The sequence below is a fragment of the Bufo gargarizans genome, chromosome 3 (assembly GCF_014858855.1).
Source record: "Bufo gargarizans isolate SCDJY-AF-19 chromosome 3, ASM1485885v1, whole genome shotgun sequence".
Taxonomy (NCBI): Eukaryota; Metazoa; Chordata; class Amphibia; order Anura; family Bufonidae; genus Bufo; species Bufo gargarizans.
Window position 1 is genome coordinate 396,633,840 of NC_058082.1, and position 22,595 is coordinate 396,656,434.

Consider the following 22,595-nt stretch of genomic DNA (forward strand, 5'->3'; position numbering starts at 1 on the left):
AGGGGTTCACATACTTTTTCCACCTGCACTGTGAATGTTTACATGGTGTGTTCAATAAAAACATGGTAACATTTAATTATTTGTGTGTTATTAGTTTAAACAGACTGTGTGTTAAGGTTACCTGCACAATTGCTTGTAGAGATTACTCAAAGAGGGGAAGAAGTCCAATGGCAGCGACACAGGAACAGAGGAGCACGGAAACGGAATGGATGAATGATCCCAATATGCAGGAAGAGAGTAGTCAGGCAGTCCTGGGTCGGTACACGGGATGGCAGGTACAAGGATTCAGGATAAGGCAGGAGAGTAGTCGATGGAGGCAGAGTTCGGTACACGAGCAGGTTAGCAGACAAATACTGAGAGGCTGAAGCAAGACTATGGCTGAGATAGCTCAGTAATCTGGCAAGGGAGGAAGTGACATGGTCTTCCTTAAATAGGGCGTACACAGATCTGATTGGTCAAACCAAAAGCAGGAACATTCAGATCAATGAGGTGGTTCAAAAAAGGAGCAATCTGTCCAGGAAGCTCTGTGGTCTAGTGAGCAAGGCTACAGCCTAGGATGCCGGAGTCTCCCGGTTCGATCCCTGACACTGTGATTGTCTATTGTTGTGACTTAGATGAAGATCATATCCCAAATTGTGCAGAAATCCATATCATTCCAAAGGGTTCACATACTTTTTCTTGCAACTGTGGAATAATTTATAGGTAAAAATGTTGAAATATAATGATAAAAAATGCATTATACCACTGTCAATCTGGATATTCCAAAAATATAAATCATAAAGTTGTGAAGCCTATTGAGAAAATGCTGAATTATATAAACTTGATATTTTAACCTATAGAAACGCAAAAAATATCAGCCTATCCTTAATAAATATGAGAATATTATGATAAAATAAGAGACAAAATGAAGAAAATAATTTAGTAAGGACTACAATCATTCTAGTATGCTTGAAAAATTGGGATATATATAGGAAAAGAGTGAAAAATTATTACATTATTTCAGCCTATCAAAAACTAGAATATTTATCAAAAACCTAAATAAGCATGAGACAGATAAAAATTTTCATAAAATAAATAATCGTTCAAGTACTTTAGATAAGAGTAGGATCTTCCAAAATGTTTCCCTCCTTGTGACACTAGTCCACGCATCAGGGTGAGGGTGCTGGTGAGGTCTCATGACACTGTCCCAGACTTTGGAGAGTGTTGCCCTGCCTCTGTTGGAACTGCTGTGTGTTCCCCTTGTCTCCCCTCCTCGGTTGGCCAAGGAACTACGGACTCTGCCGCCAGCATTGTCAGATGGAAATTTTTGGAGCAATTTTTCAACAAGCTTCTGGTATTGCACCATTTTGCTTGTCCTCTCCACCAGAGGAATAAGAGATGAGAAGTTCTCTTTGTAGCGGGGATCGAGAAGGGTGAACAACCAGTAATCCGTGTTGTCTAAAATGCATATAACACACGTGTCGTGGGAAAGGCAGCCTAAGATGAAGTCAGTCATGTGTGCCAGAGTACCAACAGGTAAGACTTCGCAGTTGTCATAAGGAGGATCCCTCTCAATCTCCTCATCCTCTTCCTCCGCTTCTGCCCACCCACGCGGAACATATGGAATTAAACAATGAATAGCGGATGCTGACTGTAAATGATACGCCCGTGTTGCAGCTGGTATTCCACTACTGCCCTCTGCTGCTCACAAAGCCTGGCCAACTTAAGGAACGTTGAGTTCCAGTGCGTGCTCACGTTGCAAAACAGTCGGTGAGCTGGCAATTTTAAGCGCTGCTGCAGCATTGACAGACCGGCTGAAGCTGTTGACTTGCGGAAATGTGCACACACATGGTGCACCTTCACCATAGGTAGTAGCTCAGGCAAATTGGGGTAGGTTTTGAGAAACCTCTGAACCACAAGGTTGAACAGGTGGGCTAGGCATGGTATGTGTCGGTAGCTTGCCGAGCTCCAAAGCCGCCACCAAGTTACGGCCATTATCAGACACAACCATGCCTGGTTCTAGGTTGAGTGGCGAGAATCACAGCTCAATCTGGTCTCTTATCCCCTGCAACATCTCTGCGGTGGTATGCTGTTTTTTCCGTAAGCACAGCTTCAGCGCGGCCTGTTGCCTCTTTCCCACTGCAGTGCTACACTGCATCCAGCTACTGACTGATGACTGACTGGTTCTGCATGCGGATAATTCAGAGGTGGAAGTGGAGGAGGAGGTGGAGGAGGAGAAGTGGGGTTTGGAGCCACTAACGTAGGTGTGGGCAGAAACCTTGATCGACGTAAGGCCCGCAATCCTTGGCATCGGTAGCACCTTTGCCATCCCAGGGTACGACTCACTCCCGGCCTCCAAAACATCTAACAGTTTGCCGTCAGGGAAATGTAGTGTCCCTGGCCGAATGCACTTGTCCATGGTTAAGTGGACCTTCACAGTAACTGCGTTGGTCAGGGCAAGTGTGATGTTATGAGACACATGTTGGTGCAAGGCTGGCATGGCACACCTCGAAAAATCGTGGTGGCTGGGGACTGTTTAACGCGGGACGGCTGCCGACATGCTGTGAAAGACCTCAGTGTCCACAAGCCTAAATGGCAACAGGTTTGTAAAAAAAAGTTAGGAGACCCGCTCACCTCTATTCCCCCAGGGTAGGTGCACCAACCAAAATTTGAGTACACCCCTCAAAAGCAGATATTAATAGAATAAGTATGGGTGAGCACTCATATACGGAGATACGTAGGACACAATTTATTATTAAGACTTAATTTAAAAAAATAAAATAAAATACATTCACAATATACAATCAACAATATATAAAAAAAATATAATAAAAGTGAATAGTACAATGTGTACAACTTATTTGAGCTGGGGCTGATATCCCAAAAAATATATTCCCACCTGTATTTACAGGACTGTGAGGTCCTGTGAATACGGATAGTGTGGTGCAGGTGGGATAAATGAGGTAATCAATCCCTGCTCAGATCAATGTTAAATCACTATGTTTTCATAATATGTATTCACACATCAATAAAAATATTCTTCACCTATGGTGGTGTAATTGGTCCTAAAAGGTATTGCCTCCGTTTCAATTATTCATATATCTAGGAATAATATTACACATGAAAGTTTTTTCTATGTTTGGAAATTTGGTAACGTGTAGCCAGTCTCTTTATATATCTGCAAGAAACTGTTGCAAATATCGCCAGTCTTTTCGTATCAGATAGGAAACTGTTATATTAACATCCAGGGTGAATCGCTATCACGGATGGCCTTAGTGTGTAATTTCTAATGCAGATCGTTCCTTCGCATTACTGTTGTTTGGCACGTCAAAATCTTTACCCACTATGTGGGCTTACCTTTGCCTGTAAACTTTCGGGGACTTGTAAGTAGATCTGTACTCCACACTATGTGCTGGCGTCCCGGCTTGTGGAGTTAGTCGCGTCCCACGTGTCTCTCACCGCTAAATTCAAAGTCCGGTTTGGTGTGAGGATCACGTACCTTTCAGGCGCAGGTGGATGACGTCTTCAAATCTTTAATGGAATAGAGAAGCTTCTTATTTCTTCAAAGTGCACTTGAACTCATAGAAAAAAGGAGTATTCGTCCAAGGTCCTACGCCAGACTCGTTTCGGGGAGATGCTGTCCCCTTCCTCAGTGGCATACCCCAATTCTCTAAATCTTTGTATTTTTATACTGGTTTTAGGTCTTTCTAAAGAGGTGGTTCTGGATTAGGATTGTGTCCCAAGGTTGGTCTGGATCTGGGTTGGAATTATATCCCAAAAGCTGGTCTGGATCCGCCTTTTTGCAATATTTTGAACTAATTGCGGTTTCTATGCAACTTTTTTGTCAAGATGCGTTTTTTTCACCAAAGATGCGTTTTTTCCCACTATATTTGCAGTTTTGTATATATAGTTGAGTCCAATAGAGAAAAATACTTTTTAATGTTTCATTGTCATATTATTATCCACTATATATGAAATATATAGCTGTTTTGCTATTATATTCTTAGGGTTTTCCTTTTATCCAACAAAAACTCTTCACCAAAGATATCAGCAATATTGGAGGCAAATATATCATTATGTTTAAAAGTTTGAACAATTAAGAACAATTGAAAGAAAATAAAAAGTTAAAAAATTAAAAAAACATGCAAATATTAGCTGCAGGATTTCATAATATAAATGTTTTTCTCCATAAAGAGGGATCTATTTGGGGTCAATTTGGAACATTTTACGATTTTTCAGCATTTTTCATAAGTTATATTTTTACTTAATTTGGCATAGGGTCCATTTTTTATGTTTCTCATCTGAAATGATGTTTCTAATTTCATAGTATCTTGATACATATGTATTGTAGAAAGAAGGGAGGTAGTCATCCGCCCAGCAGATAAAGGGGGAGCTATAGTTATTTGGGGAGAAGACCTATATAATACTGAATGTCTTAGACAACTGACAGATCAGACTACATACACGCCTTTAAAAAAAGATCCAACAGAGATCTATAGACAGTCTCTTTCCCTTTTCTGCAAAAAAGGATTCCAACAGGGAATTTTAACACAACAAGAATTCAATTTCATTACAAATACACCAGGTAGATTATTTTCTATTGTTTGCCGAAGGTACATAAAAATGATCTTAAACCCACCAGGTCGCCCTATCATTTCTGGCATTGGATCCCTAACAGTGAATTTATCACAGTACATAGACACCTTACTTCAACCTGAGGTGAAAAAAATCAAATCCTATGTACGCGACACAACCAAGATCGTGAGTATTTTGGAGGGCCTGGACGTCCATGACCATTGGATTGTGGGTACACTGGACGTCCAGTCCCTCTACACTGTTATTGATCATAATCAGGGCATTTCAGCCCTGAGGGAACAATTGTCCCGAAATGAACTATGGAATACAAACCAAATCAATTATGTGCTGGAGGGAGTAGACCATATTCTACACCATAATTATTATTTTTTCTCTGAACAATTTTATCTACAAAAAAGAGGGACCGCCATGGGTACTAGGTTTGCCCCCAGTTATGCCAATCTATTTTTGGTACAATGGGAAACTTTGAACATCGACAATGAACTGGGGGCTGACCTGGTCCTATGGCGGCGATATATAGACGATATTATCTTTATTTGGGGTGGAACAAAAGAAAACCTTGGCAACTTTATTAGCAAGATTAATGACAATAGGAACAATTTAAAATTTACTTCCAATATTGGGAATGAAAGGGTTGAATTTCTGGATATTGAAATTACACAGAGAGAAAATAAATATATATGCAATACTTTTCACAAACCTACGGCCAAGAATGGGTATATCCCCTTCACAAGTTGCCACTTTCCAAGGTGGCTAACAAATATCCCTTTCGGGCAGTTTCGCAGATTGAAGCGAAACTGCACGGAAGAAAATACATTTGAGGAGGAGGCCAGTATTATGAAAAATCAATTCAAAGAAAAAAACTATCCAGAACCCATCATAAATGAGGCTCTTGAAAAAGTAAAAAATTTAGATAGGAAGAGCTTCTTTGAACTCACACAAAGAATAAAAAACAGGAAGAAAATATGAATTTTCGGACTATTCTGCCATATAATACTCAAGCAAGACAGATTGAACGTATTATAAAATCACATTGGCATCACTTACATAACGATAAAGTTATAGGGACATTTCTGCCATCGACCCCCAAAATAATATATTCAAAAGCACCAAATCTTGCAATCCAAGTAGCCCCTTCAATAAAGGAGAAATCTAAAAAAAGGCCTAACAACAAATTGGCTTCAACCAAAAGTTTTTTTTAGATGTGGGAAATGTATAGGTTGTAAAAAAAAAAAAAATTCCCAAGAAAAACAATATCAGTAATCTCCACACAAAACATTTCCTCACCTGCAATTCTAACAATGTTATATACCTGATCCAGTGTCCATGTAGGAGACAATATATTGGTCGAACCAAACATACCTTGAAAGTCAGGATAGCAGAACATTTAAACAATATTGTCAAAGGTTATGACAAACATATGCTGTCCAGACATTTCAAGGAAGTACATAACCAAGACCCGATAAGTCTCTCCTTCATGGCGCTGGAGAAGGTCGATAAGCATTGGCGGGGAGGAAATCAGATTGAGAGATTATCAAGGGAAGAATCTAGGAAGATTTACGAATTCGGTAGTCTTTTACCAAAGGGTCTGAATGCAGAATTAGAAATATTTGGCTTCTTATGAGATTTGGGTGGTCTGTGTGGTTGTCGATGAAGAGTTGCATGTCAGGCTGTTTTTCAGCACTGCAACTCTCCCTCTACCCCACATGTGCCTCCCTTCTTTTTACAATACATATGTATCAAGATACTATGAAATTAGAAACATCATTTCAGATGAGAAACATTAAAAATGGACCCTATGCCAAATGAAGTAAAAATATAACTTATGAAAAATGCTGAAAAATCATAAAATGTTCCAAATTGACCCCAAATAGATCCCTCTGTAGGGAGAAAAACATTTATATTATGAAATCATGCAGCTAATATGTGCATGTTTTTTAATTTTTAAACTTTTTATTTTCTTTTAATTGTTCTTAATTGTTCAAACTTTTTAAACATAATGATATATTTGCCTCCAATATTGCTGATATCTTTGGTGAAAAGTTTTTGTTGGATAAAAGGATAACCCTAAGAATAGAATAGCAAAACAGCAATATATTTCATATATAGTGGATAATAATATGACAATGAAACATTAAAAAGTATTTTTCTCTATTGTACTCAACTATATATACAAAACTGCAAATATAGTGGAAAAAAACGCATCTTTGGTGAAAAAAACGCATCTTGACAAAAAAGTCGCATTGAAACCGCAATTAGTTCAAAATATTGCAAAAAGGCGGATCCAGACCAGCTTTTGGGATATAATTCTAATCCAGAACCACCTCTTTAGAAAGACCTAAAACCAGTATAAAAATACAAAGATTTAGAGAATTGGGGTATGCCACTGAGGAAGGGGACAGCATCTCCCCGAAACGCGTCTGGCGTAGGACCTTGGACAAATACCCCTTTTTTCTATGAATTCAAGTGCACTTTGAAGAAATAAGAAGCTTCTCTATTCCATTAAAGATTTGAAGACGTCATCCACCTGCCCCTGAAAGGTACGCGATCCTCACACCAAACCGGACTTTGAATTTAGCGGTGAGAGACACGTGGGGCGCGACTAACTCCACAAGCCGGGACGCCGGCACATAGTGTGGAGTACAGATCTACTTACAAGTCCCCGAAAGTTTACAGGCAAAGGTAAGCCCACACAGTGGGTGAAGATTTTGACGTGCCAAACAACAGTAATCCGAAGGAACGATCTGCATTAGAAATTACACACTAAGGCCATCCGTGATAGCGATTCACCCTGGATGTTAATATAACAGTTTCCTATCTGATACGAAAAGACTGGCGATATTTGCAACAGTTTCTTGTAGATATATAAAGAGACTGGCTACACGTTACCAAATTTCCAAACATAGAGGAAACTTTCATGTGTAATATTATTCCTAGATATATGAATAATTGAAAGGCAATACCTTTTAGGACCAATTACACCACCATAGGTGAAGAATATTTTTATTGATGTGTGAATCTATATTATGAAAACATAGTGATTTAACATTGATCTGAGCAGGGATTGATTACCTCATTTATCCCACCTGCACCAAACTATCCAGATTCCCAGGACCTCACAGTCCTGTGAATACAGGTGGGAACTCATATTTTTTGGGATATCAGCCCCAGCTCAAATAAGTTGTACACATTGTACTATTCACTTTTTTATATTTTTTTTTATATATTGTTGATTGTATATTGTGAATGTATTATTTTTTTTTTTTAATTAAGTCTTAATAATAAATTGTGTCCTACGTATCTCCGTATATGAGTGCCCACCCATACTTATTCTATTATTAAATAGCAACAGGGCCAGTAATTTAGAAAGCTGCGGATTTAGTGCTATGGTCTGTGGGTGGGTGAATGGGTATTGTCACAGAAAACTAGAAGACACAAATGAAGATCCGACTGACTTGATCCAAAACTAAGGAACCAAAGGGTAAGCCCTGTAACAGCCCTAGCTCTCTCCCTTACTGCTCAGCCTATGCAAAAATTTCTATGGCAGATAATTGCATACCCTAGTTCCTCGACTGTATGACACCTTAACACCCTATAATAGTGAGGGGACACGACCACCGGCTCCCTACACTTAATACGGTGGGAGTTAGGGTCACCTAGGATCAAGCAAACAGGAAAACACAAATAAATGAACAGACTTATCTGTAGAAGCATCAGTTGCAGCATCCAGCATGCACACACTCCAGGAAGTTGTATAAACTGCAAAGTGATGCAGTATGGGAGGGGATTTAAAGGGATGCAATCAGTGCAATTAGATGACAGCTGAGATAGGGAAACGAGATGACAAAACAAAAGCAAAACAAAAGAACCTCAAGCAGGAGGTTCTGAAGAACGTCTGTCAGAGCTTCTCAGATGTCTGGTGGTGACAGTACCCCTCCTTCTACGAGTGGACTCCGGACACTCAGAGCCCACCCTCTCAGGATGGGACCTATGGAAAGCCCTGATGAGACGAGTGGCCTTAATGTCCATCACTGGGACCCACATCCTCTCCTCTGGACCATAACCCTCCCAATGAACGAGGTACTGGAGAGAACCGCGGACAACAGGAGAATCCACAATCCTAGAGACCTGAAATTCAAGATTACCATCAACCACAATCGGAGGAGGAGGAAAAGAGGAGGGTATAATGGGTTGGACATAAAACATTATGGATCTTCCAAGTCTGAGGAAGATCAAGACGGTAGGGAACAAGATTGATGATGGACAAGATTTTGTAAGGCCCAATAAACTTAGGACCCAACTTCCAGGAGGGAACCTTCAATTTGATATTCTTAGTAGACAACCACACCAGATCACCAACATTCAGGTCCGGACCAGGCACACGTCTCTTATCCGCCACACCCTCATATCTCTCACTCATGCTCTTTAGATTATCCTGAATCTTTTGCCAAATAGATGACAAAGACGAAGAGAATCTCTCCTCATCAGGTAAACCAGAAGACAGGTCTCCAGAGAATGTCCCAAACTGCGGATGAAACCCATATGCACCAAAAAATGGTGACTTATCAGAGGACTCCTGAAACTCAGTAAGGGACAAAAAAAGAACACCAATCCTCATTCTCCGCCACAAAACAGCGCAGATATGTCTCCAAATTCTGATTGACGCGCTCCGTCTGGCCATTCGACTGCGGGTGGAAAGCAGAAGAGAATGACAACCGAATGTCATGGAACCATGAACCAGACGTACAACAAGAGATAAGTGGAAATAAGAAGGCTTTTATTGAAAATCAAGCTGTAAGGCAAAAGTCCAAACGGATGGCTAAACCGAAGCAGGGTCTTGCGAAGCCAGAGGTCAGGAACCATAAGGGTAGTCAGACGAAGCCTGGATCAGGAACCAGCAGGGTAGTCAGACGAAGCCTGGATCAGGAACCAGCAGGGTAGTCAGACGAAGCCAGGATCAGGAACCAGAAGCAGCAGCAGTCTTAGAAGCATGTGAACACAGGAGGACCAAGCAAGGAACTGAAGCCACAGACCTCCTATATATATGAGCTAGGCATCCAGCTCCTCCCAGTGGGAAGGAGAAGCCGCAGGGTGGGAGGCTACAAGAAACCCAGAAACCAAGATGGCCGCCAGCACATGTCAAACGAAGGAGAACAGCAAGAAGGTAAGACCATGACACCGAACCCCCAAGCGAGAACAGAAAGCCTTCTAGAATCTGGAAACAAACTGTGTTCCCCTATCAGAGACTATGTCTGAAGGAATACCATGCAATTTGACAATGTGATCAATAAATGCCTGTGCCAGCGTCTTAGCATTGGGCAACACAGGAAAAGGAATGAAATGCGCCATTTTGCTAAAACGGTCCACCACCACCAGAATCACAGTCTTCCCCGAGGAACGAGGCAGGTCCGTAATGAAGTCCATGGACAGATGTGTCCAAGGACGGGAAGTAATGGGTAACGGAAGGAGAGGACTTGATGGCCGTGAATGAGGGACTTTGGCACGAGCGCAGGTCTCACAGGCTGCCGCAAAACCCTCAACCGACTTACGAATCGCCGGCCACCAGAATCACCAGAATCTCCGAGCGATGAGATCCACTGTGGCTCTACCCCCCGGGTACCTAGCAAGGACAGTATCGTGGTGCTCCTTAAAAACCTTGTGTCTTAAAGTGAGAGGCACAAACAACCTCCCAGGAGGACAAAGATCAGGAGCCTCTGCATGGGCTGCCTGAACCTCTGCCTCCAATTCAGGATAAAGAGCAGAGACCACCACACCTTCAGCCAAAATGGGACCCGGGTCTTCAAAACTCCCACCTCCAAGAAAACAACGTGACAGGGCATCCGTCTTCACATTCTTAACCCCAGGGCGGAACGTGACAACAAAATTAAACCTTGAAAAGAACAAAGACCATCTGGCCTGTCTCGGGTTCAGACGCTTGGCTGACTCCAAGTAGGCCAGATTCTTACGGTCAGTAAACACGGTAATAGGGTGTCTGGCTCCCTCTAGCCAATGGCGCCATTCCTCAAAAGCTAACTTGCTGGCCAACAACTTCCTATCTCCCACATCGCAATTTCTCTCCGCGGACGTGAGTTTCTTCGAGAAAAAGGTTGCCATTTGGCAGGATAGGGACCCTGAGACAAAACCGCACCCACACCCACCTCAGAAGCGTCCACCTAAACTATGAAGGGCAGAGAGATATCAGGTTGTACCAAGATGGGAGCGGAAGCAAAACTCTCCTTGATACTAGAAAAGGCCTTACGTGCCTCTACCGACCAGGAGGAAAAATCTACCCCCTTTCTAGTCATATCAGTGAGTGGTTTAACAACAGTGAAATAATTCAAAATAAACTTCCTGTAATAATTGGCAAAACCCCAAAAACACATCAGCGCCTTCTGATTCTCAGAAAGCTCCCACTCAAGCAAAGCATGGACCTTCTCGGGGTCCATGCGAAAACCAGAAGCAGAGAGAAGAAACCCCAGAAATTGAATTTCTGGAACTGCAAACACACATTTTTCCAGTTTAGCGTACAATTTATTATCCTGCAGGATGAGCAAGACCTGACGTAGGTGGTCCTTATGAGTTTTGAAATCAGGAAAAAAAATCTAAATGTCATCTAGATACACTAGTACAAATTTCCCCATTAAATGATAAAAAATGCTGTTCACAAAATGCTGAAAGACGGCTGGAGCATTCATCAAACCAAAAGGCATAACGAAATTCTCAAAATGGCCCTCAGGGGTATTGAAGTCTGTCTTCCATTTGTCTCCTTCTCGTACCCTGACCAGGTTGTATGCCCATCTTAGATCCAACTTGGAAAAAACTTTAGCCCCAACAATCTGGTTAAACAGGTCCAAGATCAGAGGAAGCAGATAAGGGTCACGAATTGTGATACTGTTCAGCTCCCTGAAATCCAGACATGGTCTTAAAGAACCATCTTTTTTCTTAAGAAAGAAAAAAACAGCGGCAACAGGTGACTTCGAGGGTCGTATGTGTCCCTTTCTCAGGCTCTCAGAGATATAAGCACGCATAGCGACCCTTTCAGGTTGGGAGAGATTGTATAAATGAGATTTAGGCAGCTTGGAGCCTGGGATGAGATTAATAGGGCAATCATACTCCCTGTGAGGGGGCAACTCCTGAACACCACTCTCAGAAAACACATCCAAAAATCCAGAGAGAAAAGATGGTACAGTCTTAGTAAAAACCTCTGAAACAGATGTTGTGAGGCAATTCTCTCTGCAAAAGTCACTCCAACCATTTATTTGCCTCGCTTGCCAATCAATAGTGGGGTTATATTTTGTGTTATGTATATAATCGGTTAATCAGCTCCTGTATACTTACAAGCGCTCGGTAGCAGAGAGGAGGGAGGAGACAGGCCGGGAGGACGGGCGCTGGCAGTGTGAGTCACTATGTCATGCGCCCACGCCGCCTGCTTCATTCATAATGTGGGCGGCGCAGGCGCGTGACGTAGTGACTCACGCTGCCATCACCCGTCCTCCCGCCCTGCCTCCTCCCTTCTCTCTGCTACCGAGCGCTCATTATCCGATTATATACATAACAATTAACAATTACAGATACGGTTATATACAGTGAGCGGGGCCCGTGTAGTAGAATACAGTCACTGCACGGGCCCCGCTGTCATTATAAAAGCAGATGCGAACCCCACCCCCTGTATTGGGGGTCATTCACACTACAGGGACACTGTTATGGAGGGGATCTGTGGATGACACATAGAATAATTTTTCACAAAATTTCCAAAACCCACCTTTTAAGGACCAGTTCAGGTCTGAAGTCAATTTGTGAGGATTACATAATAGAAACCATCCAAAAATGGCCCCATTTTAGAAACTTCATTCCTCAAGGTATACAAAACTGATTTTACAAACTTCGTTAACCCTTTAGGTGTTCCATAAGAATTAATGGAAAATGAAGATGAAATTTCAGAATTTCACTTTTTTGGCAGATTTTAAATTTTAATCAATTTTTTACAGTCCTTAATTTTAAGACCTTCTAAAGTGCAGATTTTTTTTATTATTTTCTACTGATACCTAAAACCATAGAGGGTATATTTAATTCAGGCTTACACTGGTTCAGGCCCTGTGAGATATGCCCTCTACATACAGGGGTTTCAATCAGGCATTTGAAATACAGCCATTTTCTGCAAAGATATATATACTTCAGGCCTACAGTGGTTCAGACCGTGTGAGATACTTCCTCTAAATACAGGGGTTTGATTCAGGGATTTGAAATATAGCCATTTTGTGCAAAGATATATTTACTTAAGGCCTACACTGGTTCAGGCCCTGTGAGATACACCCTCTATATACAGGGGTTTGAATCAGGCATTTGAAATACAGCCATTTGAGCCCATATCTCCAGAAGGATATTGATACTTTGGAGAGAGTTTAGAGAAGAGCTACTAAACTTGTACATGGATTTCAGGATAAAAACTTACCAAAATTAAAGGACCTTAACATGTATAGCGTGGAAGAAAGACAAGACAGAGGGGATATGATAGAAACTTTTAAATACATAAAGGGAATCAACTCGGTAACGGAGGAGAGCATATTTAAAAGAAGAAAAACTACCACAAGAGGACACAGTTTTAAATTAGAGGGGCAAAGGTTTAAAAGTAATATCAGGAAGTATTACTTTACTGAGAGAGTACTAGATGCATAGAATAGCCTTCCTGTAGAAGTGGTAGCTGCAAATGCAGTGAAGGTGTTTAAGCATGCATGGGATAGGCATAAGGCCATCCTTTATATAAGATAGGGCCAGGGGCTATTCATAGTATTCAGTATATTGGGCAGACTTGATGGGCTAAATGGTTCTTATCTGCCGACACAATCTATGTTTCTATGTTTCATCCATTACAAGACCTTACCGCTGCACAGCCGTTATTGGCATCGGATCAGGAAGAGGAGGTATCAATGGTTGCCACCCAGCAGTCTGACAACAGTACCCAGATCAGCCCAAGGAGGGTGGTCCCCGCTGTTACTGCCTACTCCAAGATCTCTAATGTCAGTGATGGTGAAGGTGACGCATCCGATGATGACTTGTCGATGGACATCATGTGGGTGCCCACAAGAGAGGAAGAGGAAGGTAGTTAAGAGGGAGAGACGGAGCAGCAGATAGGGAGGAGAAAGAAGAGAAGCAGACAGAACTTACAGTGCACAGAAGGCAAAAATCAGACTGCTAATGTATCTGGAACGAGCCATCCACCATATCACATCTGGCGCTCCCAGGACGCAGGCACATGGCTCCGCAGTGTGGGCTTTTTTAACGTGCAGACAATAGTGTTTCATCTGCAGCCTGTGCTGTCAACGCATAAGTCGCGGTAAGCCCAACACTCACCTAGGGATGACCGCCTTAAGAAGGCACCTGTCCTCCCATCACCGAGCCCAGTGGGAGCAACACCGTCAGAACCCACAAAGCCACACTCCCGTCCTGCTTCTTCTCCTTCTGCTTCTCCTCTCTCCTCCCAGTTGTCCTCCACTCTACCTTCCACCATGCCATTGTCGCGTTCATGTAGCAAAAGGCATGCCTCCTTGCCACAAATGTTACAGCGAAAAAAGATGATGACACACGATAACCCTCTTGCCCAACGTCTGATCGCTGGCTTGTCAGAACTGCCAGCCCGCCAACTACTGCCATATAAACTGGTGGACTCTGAGGCCTTTAGAAAACTTGTGGCCATAGGAACACCGCATTGAAAGGTCCACGGAAGGAAATATTTCTCCCAGAAGGGAATTCCAGAGCTATATGGCCACGTTCAGCGGCAAGTGAATGTATCTCTAGCACACAGTGTCGGTGCCAAGATATATATGACCACAGACACGTGGTCTAGCAAACACGGGCAGGGAAGGTACATAACTTTTACTGCCCACTGGGTGAACCTTCTGACGGCCATCAAGCATGCATCCCGTGGCACCCGTGTAGATTTGGTGTTACCACCACAGATTGCATGCAGGTCTGCCTCTTCTTCTCCTCCTCCTACTCCATCCTCCCTCTCCTCCTCGGCTGACTCCTCCTTTTCCACTGCTACTGTCTCTTCTGCTGTGCCCCCCCCCCCCAAGCTCCCCAGAACCTATTTGACGTGCCAGGTGAGACGTTGCCATGCTGTGCTGCGTCTGTTGTGCCTGAAAGCAAAGAGCCACACCAGTCCTGCACTCCTTTCACAGGCCGATCAGTGTCTAACCCCGCTCAATTTTACAGTTGGTAAAGTGGTGTGCATCAACGGTGCCAATCTGCTGAGCGCACTGAAACAGGGCAAAATGAAACATGTGCTGTGCATGGCACACGTCTTGAACTTAGTCATGCAGCGATTCGTTGCCAAATACGCCGGTCCAGGACGTATTGCGCCAGGCCAGAAGATCTTACATGGTCATGGCTCGCCTTGCTGATATTTAGCGGCGACACCACCTGCCCGTCAGATGTCTGATTTGTGACTGCCCGATGCGATGGAACTCCATATGCTTCATAGGCTCCTCCAGTAGAAACGTGCCATTAACAACTACCTGTGCGAACTCTGCGTGGGTTCTAGGGAGATTTTTTATTTATTTTTTCACCGCTCCAGTGGCTGCTCATTCGCGATGCATGCAGACTTCTGCGGCCATTTGATGAGATCACCAAACTGATCAGTCACAGCCAGGGCGCCATCAGTGACATCGTACCTTACGCCTTCATTCTGGAGCGTACATTGTGTCGTGTAATCAATCCGTCAAGGAGCAGGAGCAGGAAGATGAGGAAGTCGCAATGCTGGATGAATTCCCTCGGGGGGCTACTCCATTTGAGACAAGTCAACAACAGGAGTCTGAAGAGGAGTGAGAGGAGGATGGTGCCGGGGCGGAGGAGGATCAAGAAGAGCATGCTTTAAACGTTTCTGGGATCCCTGGTGTTGTCCATGGCTGGGAGGAGGAGAACGAGGATGACATTATCCTGGATGATGAGCACAAGCCAGGCCACTCCACCTCTTCCAGTTTAGTGCAAATGGGGGCCTTCATACTCCAGTGTTTGAAGAGGGACCCCAGCATAAAAAGCATAAAGGGCAAGGACCAGTACTGGGTGGCAACGTACTTAGACCCCCGGTACAAACACAAAATGGCGGAAATGTTACCACTAGGGTTGAGTGAACCCGAACTGTAACGTTCGGGTTCGTACCAAACTTTTGGATTTTTGGGCCCCGGACCCAAACATTTCCATAAAAGTTTGGGTTCGGGGTTCGGCGCTTTCTAGGCACTTTTTGAAAGGCTGCATAGCAGCCAATCAACAAGCGTCATACTACTTGCCCAAAGAGGCCATCACAGCCATGCCTACTAATGGCATGTCTGTGATTGGCCAGAGCAGCATGTGACCCAGGCTCTATATAAGCTTGAGTCACGTAGCGCTGCACGTCACTCTGCTGTTACAAGTATAGGGAGAGGATGCTGCTGGGCTTGTGATTTCAGGTAGAGAATAGGAGAGATTCTAACTCAGCTATCTACCTAGAAATAGTTGTGTGGGTGCAGGACAAATAGTTTTACCCTGCCCTGAGGCCACTGACCCCCCAAAAATATAACTTTTATAATACTGTTAGTTAGGTGGGTGGTGGCGCCGGCGGCCATTTTATGCATGCTCAGTGCACTAGCACTGCATCTGAGCTTTTGGGACATTGCAAATCATCTTTTTTTTTCCGGAAAACTACAACATCTGGATTAGTCAGTGTGCAATTTAAGGTAGAAATACACCCATCAAGTTTCTGTGGTTTGAAAAACACACTTTTTTTTCTTCAAAAAACATAGATCTGCAAGTGCTAAATTCAAGTTTAATATATACAGCTTTCATATTCTGTTAGCAAAAAAAGACTTTTTTGGTAATCTACAAAATCTGGATTAGTCAGTGTGGAATTAAAGGTAGAAATACATTTTCTGGGGTTTAAAAAATGCACCTTTTTTTTTCAAAAACTGCATTTTCCAGATCTGCAAGTGTTAAATTCAAGTGTAATATATACATCTTTCATATTTCTGTTACCAAAAAAAAAACAATTTTGGCAATCTACAACATCTGTATTAGTGCAATTTAAGCTAGAAATCAGCCATCATTTTCTGGGTTTAAAAAACACACTTTTTTGACAAAAAACACTATTTTCAGGCCTTGCAGCATCAGCACGTGTGAAATTACAGGCTTATATACTGCTGTTAAATTCAGTTGTTAAACAAACACTCGTTTGGGCACAAAAAATGTAGTTGGCAGCCTTTGATGCAGATGTCATTGTGAGATACACCCTTAATACATTTTGGTACATTCAGAGATTTTAAATACCGCCATTTGGTGCACCAATATTGAATTAAGGCCTACAGTGGTTCAGACCGTGTGAGATACACCCTATACATACAGGGGTTTGAATCATGGATTTGAAAAACAGCCATTTAAAATACAGCCATTTTGTGCAAATATATATTTACTTCAGGCCTACACTGGTTCAGGACCTGTGAGATACTCCCTCTAGATACAGGGGGTTTGAATCAGAGATTTGAAATATAGCCATTTTAAATACAGCCATTTTGTGCAAAGATATATTTACTTCAGGCCTACACTGGTTAAGACCGTGTGAGATATCCCACTACATACAGGAGTTTGAATCAGGCATTAGATATACAGACATTTAAAATACAGCCATTTTGGGCAAAGAAATATTAACTTCAGGCCTACAGTGGTTCAGACCGTGTGATATACCCCCTTCTACATACAGGGGTTTGAATCAGGCATTTGAAATACAGCCATTTAAAATACAGCCATTTTGGGCAAAGAAATATTTACTTCAGGCCTACAGTGGTTCAGGCCCTGTGAGATACTCCCTCTACATACAGGGGTTTGATTCAGGGGTATGAAATACAGCCATTTGAAATACAGCCATTTTGTGCAAAGATATATTTACTTCAGTCCTACAGTGGTTCAGACTGTGTGATATACCCCTTCTACATACAGGGTTTGAATCAGGCATTTGAAATACAGCCATTTAAAATGCAGCCATTTTGGGCATAGAAATATTTACTTCAGGCCTACAGTGGTTCAGACCATGTGAGATACCCCCTCTACATACAGTGGTTTGAATCAGGCATTTGAAATACAGCCATTTTGGGCAAAGATATATTTACTTCAGGCCTACACTGGTTAAGTTCCTGTGAGATACTCCCTTTACATACTGTTGTTCTATTCTACTATTAATTAAACACCCATTTAGCGAAAGATCCTAAATTCGAAAAATATGATGAGAACGTCAAATATGGGACGTGGCACAGGTCGTGGTGGAGCTCCTGTTGCAGGGAGAGGACATGATCAATCTGTGCCAGCTACATGCACAAGTGAAACCCCTTCCTCAGGTGCGAGTAGGCAACAAAACCTGCAGCGGTATTTGGTCGGGCCTAATGCTGCTCTACGAATGGTGAGGTCTGAACAAGTACAGGCGATAGTAGATTGGGTTGCTGACAGTAGATCCAGTTCCTTCACATTGCCTCCCACCCAGTCTCCTGCTGAAAGACCACAGTTGGCACCTGCAGCCGATGTCCATCAGTATTTCATCTCACCCCCTTGCAAATCAGCCAAGCAGTCTCTCTTCTGCTTTTTGATGACTCTGTTAGCAGGGTTTCCCAGGGCCATCCACCTAGCCCTGCCCCAGAAGTGGAAGAGATTGAGTGCACCGATGCCCAATCACTTATCTTTCAAGATGAGTACATGGGAGGACCATTGCAGCACATCTCGGATTATGACGAAACACAGGTGCCAACAGCTGGGGCTTTCGAAAGTGTGCAGACCGACAAGGAAGGCAGGGGTGAAGACTGGGTGGAAGATGATGTGGACCCCACATTAAATCAAGGTCATGCGAGTGACCGATGTAGTACGGAGGAAGAGGCGGTGGTCGCACAGAGCCACCAGCACAGCAGAAGAGGGAGCAGGGTGCAAAAGCAAAGTGGCCGTCCTCTAGACAGTTTGCCTCCTACTGCCCACCGCAGCAAGGGACCGAGCACACCAAAGCCAGCTCCAAGGAGTTTCCTGGCGTGGCAGTTCTTCAGACAATTTGCTGACAACAAGACACGAGTGGTTTGCACGCTGTGCAATCAGAGCCTGAAGCGAGGCATAAAATGTTCTCAACCTGAGCACAACCTGCATGACCAGGCATTTAAGTGCAAAGCACGAGCTGCAATGGAGTAGACACCTCAAAAACCAAGAAAGGTCTCTGGCTCCTCCTGCTTTCTCTTCTGCTGCAGTCGTGGCCTCTTTATCTACCTATCGAGTAACAGGGCAAACAGAGGATCTGCCAGCAACACCAACACCTGGGTCACCAAGCATCTCCACAATGTCCCACGGAAGCGTTCAGCTCTCCATATCCCAAACGCTAGAGTGGAAGAGGAAGTACCCCCCTATCCACCTGCGATCCCTAGCCCTGAATGCCAGAATTTCAAAATTACTTGCCTTAGAAATGCTGTAATTCCGTCTGGTGGAGACGGATAGTTTTAAAGGCCTTATGGCGTTGGCTGTCCCACAGTACGTCGTGCCCAGCCGCCACTACTTTTCAAGGCGAGCCATCCCTTTCCTTTCAACCAAGAAGGGGACAAAATGAGGTGTGCACTCTGCAACGACATCTGTGGCAAGGTGCACCTGACTACGGATACGTGGACCAGTAAGCACGGTCACAGCCGTTATTTCTCCATAACAGTAAACTGGGTAAATGCAGTGGTGGCTGGGCCTAAGGCTGATAGCAGTTTGGCGTGTGTACCCGACTGGTGCAGAAGTGACCGTGATAACGGACAACAACCCACTGGCACACCTGGAGAATGTCCAGCTCGGCGCACTCGAGCAAAGATGGTTGGCCTGCCTCTCTAAGTACCAATACTGCATCAAGTTCCGGTCCGGTAGGGAGAATGGCAACGCTGATGCACTCTCTCGAGTTCCAGTAGGACAGTCGACTCAGAGAGCCGATGAGGAGTTAGAGGATACTGTAACTCCTGACCTTGGTCGCTTACCTCTGTTCCCGGATGTGCTGGTGCTGGGGAAAACGTTGACTGATTGGGAGAGAGTCCAGGATAGCTGTCGGGATTTGTGAAAAGTGAAACAATGGGTTTGGAGCAAGATCTGGCCTCGGCCAGAAGAACAAGCCATTCTGACCCCAGAGGGTCAGAAGTTGCTAAGGCAGTGGGACAAGCTGACAATTACCCAGGGCCTCCTGTGACGGATCATATACTTACAGTCAGAGCTGCAGTACCGGCAACAGATTGTCATTCCCATGTCATTGGGACCGGAGGCCGCCAGGGAAGCTCATGAAAAGAGAGCTCATTTTGGGAGCGACAAAATGTTCTAGTGGCTCCAATGGCTGGTATACTGTCCAGATCTGGCCGACATGGTGGCCGTGGCATGTCTTAAGTGTCGATCCTGTGGGTTGAGTAAGAGTATTGAGCAGCGGGCTCCTGTGCAGACCATCCGCACCTCAGCACCCCTAGAACTTCTGATGATCGATTATGTACAGATTGGATATTCTACCTCGGGACACTCGTACTGTCTAGTCATGACAGATCACTTTACCAAGTATGCGGTGGCTGTGCCCACCAGAGACCAAACCGCAGAGTCGGCCACCAAAGCTGTCTGTAAACACTTTATACAGGTGTTCGGGTGTCCACGGAGGATACATTCTGACCAGGGAGCATGCTTTCAGGGTACTCTAATGAATGAACTGTACCAACTGTATGGGATTGAACGCTCCCGAACCACTCCATATCACCCACAAGGAAACAGGTGTGCGAACGCTTCAATCGCACCTTGCTTCAGATGCTGCGGACTCTGGATGACAGTCAGAAAGCCCAGTGGCCCACTTACCTACCTGAGTTGATGTGGGCCTATAACAACAGAGTACACAGTACCACCGGATACTCTCCACATATGCTCATGTTTGGACGAGCCGGACGGGGGATATTGAAGATTTCTACATGCCTAACCGATGGAGCCCCCACCGAGTAGTACCACTGCATGGGTGCAGGAGCACCGCTGCCGACTGAGAGCGGTCCACAAGGTTGTGGGGGAGCGCCTGGGACAGGTGGTACACCCTAACCCAAGACCAGTGCAGAAAGATGGGTATGTCCCTGGTGATCGGGTGATGGTCAAAGCCAAAAGGCCGTCAGGGAAGTTGGATGGACGGTGGGAGGCAGTTCCATACACGGTGAATAGTAGAACCCACTATTCCGGTCTATGAGGTAGAGCCAGTAGGGACAGGGGGACCCTCACGAAATTTACACCGTAATATGTTGAGACGTTGAAATTTTGATGAACCGGTGTGCGTAGAGGGGGTGCCTACTCACGCTCAGGGTATGGAGGAAAGTCCCTCAGATGAGGAAGTGGAGGAATGGTGGGTCATCCCTGCCCAAGTATCCACAGAATTTCTGGCCGTGCAGGTTTGCCACCCAGATGCAATGCCGAGCAATCAACAGCTCCTCGCTTGTCAAATATGCCTGATGTCCCCAGTGTTTCTGAAACCCCCAATATGAGAAGGTCAGCGAGGCCCAATGCTGGTGTGCCTCCACAGCTCTATGGCCAGGATGAGTTTGTATGGGGAGAGTTGCCGAGGGTCAAAACTTCTAGTGGGGTGGCATGTGAGATTGTGAATAAGCTATGCCTGTATAAGGTTTATGTTTAAAGTGTACCTAAACTGTCATTTGGCATTCCGGGCACTAGAGGCCACTGTTTTGCAGCTACAACCAGCACACTCTGGATTTGCACATGTAAAGTAGGTGATGACTCATGCTGCTTCTTGTGATCTGACATGGTGGAAGGATTGTGCTGTGAGGTACTGAATCCGATTCCATCCTGGCTTGCAAATGTCCGGCAGTGAATGGACTCTCAAAGGAAGGAGAATAGCTGTCATCTCTTTACTGAATTCAGCTCTTTGAAAGAGAGGTTGTCCCAGGAAGACCAGTTTCAGTGTGTGGACAGAAAGCCTCATCATCAAGCAAGGCCGCACGGTTGCTGAGAGCTTGGTGGCATCCCGGGTAAGCGGCATCCTAGGGCCCAGAACGGACGAAGGTCAGTACACCCGTTTACTCGATTCTTTACACTAGGGGCACCTAAAAAACAGAGACTAAGCCTAGGTCTGAAACAAGATAGCTAGTTAGGGTTGTGTTATTGCCAGGTTGTTCGGGACTGTTCTGCGGAGCAGTATTGACGTTGCAGGTTCTGCTGTGTCCGCCATCGGCTAGGTCAGTCCTCTGTAGCGGCACAGCACAACTTGCAGGATCTGGGACATTGACTGTGGGTCTGGGATATTCCTTGTCTGTGACTTCGCTGTATCCTGGGGAGCCCACCCCAGTGCACGGCTTACAGGCGCATGTCCTTCCACCACCGAGTATTGCAGGGCGCTTCAGTTTTCCTCCTGTTGCTTCCTCCTCCTACTCTGCTTCCTCATTCTTTACCAGCTCATCATCCAGTCAGCGTAACACCTTCACCACCAACTTCAGCACAGCCAGCGGTAAACGACAGCAGGTAATTTTAAAACTTATCTGTTTGGGGGAAAAAACCCACACACCGCAGGAGCTGTGGACGGGACTTGAACAACAGACCGATGAGTGGTTTGTGCCAGTCAGCCTCAAGCCCGGCCTTTTGGTCTGCGATAATGGGCGAAATCTCGTAGCAGCTCTGGGACTAGCCAGTTTGATGCACATCCCTTGCCTGGCGCATATGCTGAATTTGGTGGTGCAGAGATTCCTTAAAAATTACCGTGACATGTCAGAGCTGCTGTATAAAGTGTGGGCCGTCTGTGCACGCTTTCGGCGTCCTCACCCTGCTGCTGCTCGCCTGTCAGCGCTGGAGGGTAACTTCAGCCTTCCCACTTACCGCCTCATATGCGAAGTGCCCACAAGGTGGAACTCCACCTTGCACATGCTGGCCAGACTGTCCGAGCAGCAGCAAGCGATAGTGGAGTTTCAGCTGCAGCACGCACGGGTGAGTCGCTCGGCGGAACAGCACAACTTCACCACCAATGACTGGGCCTCCATGCGAGA